The sequence below is a fragment of the Camelus ferus genome, chromosome 13 (genome assembly GCF_009834535.1).
Source record: "Camelus ferus isolate YT-003-E chromosome 13, BCGSAC_Cfer_1.0, whole genome shotgun sequence".
NCBI lineage: Eukaryota > Metazoa > Chordata > Mammalia > Artiodactyla > Camelidae > Camelus > Camelus ferus.
In genome coordinates, this window is record NC_045708.1 from 60,099,719 (window position 1) to 60,106,512 (window position 6,794).

At 32.2% G+C, this 6,794-nt stretch overlaps 1 non-coding gene across 1 annotated transcript; it reads left to right on the top strand.

Moving 5' to 3' along the window:
* Window positions 1–466: 466 nt before the first annotated feature.
* On the top strand, window positions 467–572 carry LOC116668368. The gene has a single exon (XR_004325538.1). It is a non-coding gene; the product is annotated as a U6 spliceosomal RNA (small nuclear RNA).
* The last annotated feature ends 6,222 nt before the right edge of the window (window positions 573–6,794 follow it).

Below are 6,794 nucleotides of genomic sequence, written 5' to 3' on the forward strand. Positions count from 1 at the left end.
AAAAACATTCTAGAATTCTAAGTGGAGGCAAGATGGAGTACCATGATCATAACTTTCTTTTGAATATAAAGAAGATGTAAGAAATATCTCACAGAAATGCAACAATGGAAGAAGGGAAAATAAGTATGAAGATACTGCAGTAGTCCAGAAGAGAAATAACGGAGTCTTGGTCTGGTACAATAACAGTGACTCTGGCATTGGAGAAAGGTACATGAGTCCAAGAACAACTTCAGTGGCAAAGGGAGAAGACTTAGTGATGAATTACGTATGGTTTTGAGGTAATGGTAGTAGGTACCTGAAAATGTTTCTCAGTTTCACAACAGGTTGTGTAGGTCCCAACAGGAAGAGGACTGAGTTTGTACGGGAAGATCATTAGTTTATTTTGGGAGCATGTGGAGTGCTACTGGGACATAAATGGCACATACTGAGTGCTCAAAATTATTTATTAAAAGTTATTATCAAATGAGTGCTCACTTTGCAGCACATACACTAAAATTGGAATGAGACAGAGAAGATGTGCATGGCCCCTGCACAGGGATGACAGGCCAATTTGTGAAGTGTTCCAGGTTTTTGGAAGTTCAGGATCTGCAGATACTAACTACTATATATAAAAGAGATAAACAACACGTCCTACTGTATAGCATAGGGAACTATATTCAGTATCTTGTAATAACCTATAACGAAAAAGACTATGAAAAGGAATAAATATGTATGTGTGTGCATAACCGAATCACTATGCTGTACTCCAGGAACTAAAACAACACTGTAAATCAGATATACCTCAATGAAAAAAATTATTATCAAATAAATGTCAAATAGCCAACTAGATGTAGCAGCCCCCATCTAGGACTTGATAAAATAATATTGGCTGCAGTCAAAGAAATATTTTTGATAGTTGTTAAGAGAAACAAAAATAATGAGAGTAGAAATCCTAACACATAACAAAAATTCTCTAGAACTAAATAGTTAAGAACAACTACAAAGACAAAAAAGCTATAGTGCTGTTGTCATATTAGTGCAATACTGATTTCCAAATCCTGCTCATCTACTATACAAGTAAAAGTATGGGAAAAGTCTCTCTCCTATTCTTATTAAGGACTTTTTACAGACCTTGTCTGTGTCTCATGATTGTTCTATATCATAATAAAATCTTCTTCATATATATGCGTATACAGTTGCTTAGAACTAACTGCAGAGAACATTTAATATTTTTATCTAGCAATTTTCAAAGGTCACATATAAATGTGACTGTATTTTCAAATAAGCAGTTTGCTTTTATTGTGCCATGCAAAATGCTGGCTGATGCGGCTTTTATTCAGTGGATGGTATATATGTTCAGGAAGTACTGGCCTTTGCATCATCATCCTAATATTCCACCACCTTCTGTACGGCATCAGTTGTGAGGGGTAAAGCCACATCAGTTTTTGTTTTCCTCTTCCCCATTATAAAAAGTAATTTCTTTCTTTTTTTCCTTTTAGCTATTTAAATACACTAAAAAAAAAAAAAAATGGAAGAAAAAAAGTAAATAACCCCGCAAGAGATAACCACAGTTAAGATTTTGGTGTACACACTTCCAAACAGTGTAATTAGTATATTGCAAATTCTTTGGTGCTGCGTATACCACATAGTATGCAAAATATATATATTTCCATGACTCAGCTATCTGTTGAACCTGAACTGAAATAACTATGTATAACATTATATAAAGTTCCATATTATTAATGTATCATTGTCAGACATTTATTTGACATACTTTGCTATTATACACCAAGCTGTAATATGCATATGTGTGCATAAATTTTAGCACATTTGTCTCATTATTTCATTAATATAAGTTCTAAGAAGACTAACTGCGAGTTCAAAAAAAAATGTACTAATTAAGCTTGTTGATAACATATTTTAAAAGTAGTTTACAGAATAGTGTTAAATTTTCCATCTCATTAGCAATGCATTAAAATATTCTTCTGTCCATTTTCTTTCTAACTAGGTGCTGTGCTGAATATTATTAATTACAAACATTTAAAAAAATAACTTTCTTGGTCCTCCCAGTGAAATCCTATTTTATATCTTATATTTCATTCTTTTCATATACAGTGAAAAATGTGGAATAAAATTAGTATTAGAGGGCATCCTTAATTTACTTCAGCTATTTATTTTAATTGTCTAGTATTTCAAAATTAAGAAGGATATTTATTTGGCTTGTAATCTGTTCCTTGACAAACATGCTTATAAATATGCCTAAGATCAAAATCTATTCAGGGGTTAGCTTTTTGAAAAACTTGTCAAATTTTGAACACATTATTAAATTATTTTACCTCTTAGTTCAATTAGCATTGAGCAATAAAATAATTATTCCAAAGATTTTAAAGTTATTACTTAAAATAGATGTTTTAATTGTCATGTTTAATAAGTCTTTTGTGCTTTCATCTTGGTCGTTAGTCATATTCTATATTTTCTGTTTTGATATCACTTTACATTTGTATTTGTTTAGTCAAATACTAAGTATGTAAGTTTTGCATTTGATAAAATGGAATTTTTGCTCTTTATAACATTATTTCATATTTTAAACTTATTATCTTTTAGGTTTTTTAAAGCAAAATGTGTCTAATTATTCATTTATTTTCTTTAGATTTTTCCCTAAATATTTGATGCTATAAATACTTCTCTTTAATATACCTTTGGTTTTATTCAATTTATTTTGACATTTATATTATCTGAGTATAATAATAATTTTCTATTTTTCACGACTGGAGAATAACTAGAAGAGTTGTTTTTATTTCCCAAGTGGTTTGTTTTTATTTTTGCTGTTTTGATTACTGTTACTGTTTTCTCATTTGTTGTTCATTTGAGGTTGTAATGCAGAAAATATTGGCCTCATCTACTTTCCTCCTGCACAAATACAAATTTACGGAGTAAAGAAAGAAAAACTTTACTCTCAACTCCTTTTATTACATTTTTAAAAATTTCTGCTTAAGCATTTTTTCTGAATTTTATTTGCAAATATTTAAAGTTACAATACATAGTGAAAAAAGGGAGTTGCCTTACAAAAACTCTTTACATAATGCCTGATGCTAAGATGTCACTATTTCAGTTGGTGTCAAACACTGGAAACTGAAACATCAATGAAAAAAGGAATATTTTTGAATCTTTCTCAGTAGTAGTTTCAAATCAGTTTGTGACGTAGGTGAGGTATAATAAGAAATCCACAAATTTCAAGTTAATGTTGAATAATAACATAATTTCATTCATACTGTAAAATGTCTTAAAATCTGTTTTTATGTGCCATGAAATTTATGTTCCTTGAAAGTGAGACGTTTGGAATTTTCTATTAGGTTTAGCTTACCCATGTTTTTTTGATGTGAGGCAAATATTTTGACTAAAGTTATCATAATTTATTCTACCCACACAACAAACACATTTAACAAATAAATTAATTATCTCTTTTTAATCTGCCAATTTTGTAAGTCATCTTAAAGCTTTAATTAAAGAGTTGCCAGAGCTATGTCACCACCTTCTGGGCTTTTATTAAATAAATATATCACTTTCTATAATACTGTTAATAGAATGGTGAGATTTTTACTCGACTTTAGGAATATTTTTGAGGAAATCTATACATTTTACTACTATCAATTTGAATTTTCAATAAAAAATGGATTTTACTTGAAGTATATTTATGAGCTCTCTTTTTAAAAACAATTAAATGTTTCTGTAAATTTTCTGACAATATAACCATCCACCACTTTGGGGTTTTTTTGTTTGTTTTTGGTTTTTTGTTTGTTTGTTTGTTTGGGGGGGTTTTTTGTTTTTGTTTTTCAGAACGCCCTCCTGGAGGAGTTGGCCGACGGGTTCAGATTTATTAAATAAGTTCCTGCTTTAGAGTGTGTTAATAGTGTAGCGCTACAACCTTTTTTTTTTTTTTTTTTAATTTTATTTTTATTTGGGCAGGGAGGTAATTAGGTTTATGTATTTATTCTTAACAGAGGTACTGGGGGTTGAACTCAAGACCTCATGCATGCTAAGCAAGCTCTCTACCACTGAGCTATACCCTCCCCCCAATCCACCACTTTGAATAGTCAGTGATAGAGTAGAATTATGTATAGCAGGGGCAGATCTGAATGATACAGAAGATGGAATTTAGCAGATACTTTTTGCACTCAATGCCACATCCTGGTTGTCACCCACTGGCAGCAGTCTTACAGTGGACAATTCCAAGGCATCACTGCCAATATCCTTTATCAAACAATCCAGCACACATTTGCATATCTTTGTTCCTTTCATCTGAGCAGCAGTAGGTCACTTAATTATAAAAAGATAAGGCAAAAAAAATGTGTGGAGAGTTAATGCTCCTCAGGGCAACCCTCTGGGGAGCACCAGAATGGTGGATAAATACTCCAAACTTCTCACAGACTGGTGGTAAAATTCTGAAGTATGCTCTATATATTTCCTTAGAAAGTCCCAGCAGGATTGAGTCCCAGTTGCCTTCAGAGGAATTGTTTTAACCCATTTCCCATCTCACTTTCTTCAGTGCCTCACTTTGATTTCCTTGGACTAATCATCTTCCAGCAAACTAATGGCCACTAAGTAAACATTTAAATTTATAGAGGTTGATGATTATAAGAGAAAAGATGATAAGCAATTCTATTAGACTCATAGAACCAACTGCAGATGATTGTGAAGAAGGGTGATACTTCCAAATCTTATATCTCAAACAATGGTGTATGTATAATGTTGATTTAGCTTCAGTTTGTCCATTTTATTGATCTTTTTCAAGAACCTGCTTTTGGTTTCATTGATTGTCTCCATTTTTCTATTCTCATTGATTTCTGCTCTAATCTTTATTATTTTCTCCCTCTGCTAGCTTTGGGTTTAGTTTGTTCTTCTTTTCCTAGTTCCTTAAGGTGTACAATAAGGTTGTTGATTTGAGATCTTCTTTTATATGTGAGTGGTTACAGCTACAAATTTCCCTTTGGCATTGTTTTCAGTTTTCCCTAAGTTTTGGCACATTATGTTTTTATTTTCATTTGTCTCAAGACATTTTCCAATTTCCCTTGTTATTTCTTTGATCCATGGTTTATATAAGAGCATGTTATTTAATTTCCACATATTTGTGGATTTCCCAGTTTTCCTTTAGCTATTGATTTTTAGTTCCCATTACAATCAGAAAAAATACTATGTATGATTTTAATCTTATTAAATTTATTAAGATTTATTTTGTGGCTTAATATGTGGCCTATCCTGCAGAATGCTACATGTGCACTTGAGCAGAATGTGTATTCTGCAGTTACTGGATGAAACATTTTATATATGTACATTCAGTTGATCTACAGTATTAAGTCTTCTATTTCTTTATTGATTGTCTAATTGCCCTAACCATTATTTAAAGTAGGGTATTGAAATCTCCTATTATTGTGGATCTGCTTATTTCTCCCTATCAATGTTGGCTTTATATTTTTAGGAGCGCTGATTTTGGTGCATATAAATATATTTTCTTGGTTATTGACCCTTTTTATCATTACATAATGTCTTTGTCTCTTATAACAGTTTTTGCCTTGAAGTCTATATTGACTCACATTAATATAGCCGCTCCTGTTCTGTTTTGGTCACCGTTCACACGGAATATCTGTACATCATGCCACTTTCAACCTATGTGTGATCTTAGTTCTACAGTGACTCTGTTGTAGATAGCATATAGTTGAATCTAAATAAGGTTAAGTGTGTCTGCTTCCAATGATTTGTACTAGAATGATCAACTCTTTGAAAAAATACCTGCAAAGTAATCTCAACCCTTGCTTAAAGTCGAGAATTTAACATAGATTCCTCAACAATGCTGTTTCTATAGTTTCATACATCCCGATTACATACCCACTACAGAGATCTCTGCAGCTCTGTGAAAGAGCTTATTGTTCTTCAGTAGGTGCCCTGCGTAGTTCCTCCTTCAAGTGGTAATTTCTTAGGAAAATTTCCCAGGGAATGGATTCTGTCTATATATTCTGTGTCTATGGATTTTTTGCTTGTTTAGTTTGGTTTGTTTTGTTTCTCAGTTCTATCTCAGTTCTAAAATTGACTTAGTTATAAAATGACGTTACTTGTCCACGTTGAATTTTTATGAAATGGGAGCACGTGCCAGAGACAGCTTAATCTGGAAATATTTTCTCTCTGCCTTTCTCTCTCCCTTGCAAATGTTTTGATTCTACAAGACCACTTGTTTGACACTGTAAATCATCCCGCTGGATACAACTGCCCAGGACTCAGTTTTAACCTCCTAGAGGCTGGTCATTTATTTCTCTATTTATAGTTACTACAGGCTACAAAATTATGTGTAAGTTCTAGTAAAATTCTAAAAAAAAAATTCACTGTACCACAAAGACTCTTAAGCAAACACAAATCAGACCACGTCCTTCTATATCATAAATAAATAAACAGATGGATAGATAGACGGGTGAATGTTTTAAATTCAACAAATATTGAAAGCTACTACTTCAAATATTACCAACCAAATTATTGATAACACAAGGCAGATTTTATGTTTTACTACAGTAAGGAAGAGAACACTACCTCTCTAGAGCTATGACCAAGAAGAGGAAAGGTAAGGTCAGAACTAATTTCGGAATGAAAGTTTGACTTAAGGTGAATTTTTCATGCAGGGAATTGATTGTGAATTGGTAAAGATTACTACAAAACGGTACAGTATTGTTAGAAAGAGCAAAGTGAGGATTTTGAGGTGAGAGACTCAAAGAATCTTAGGGCTCAACTGTCTCAATGCCTTTCATTGAAGAATTAATGGATCTTTTAGA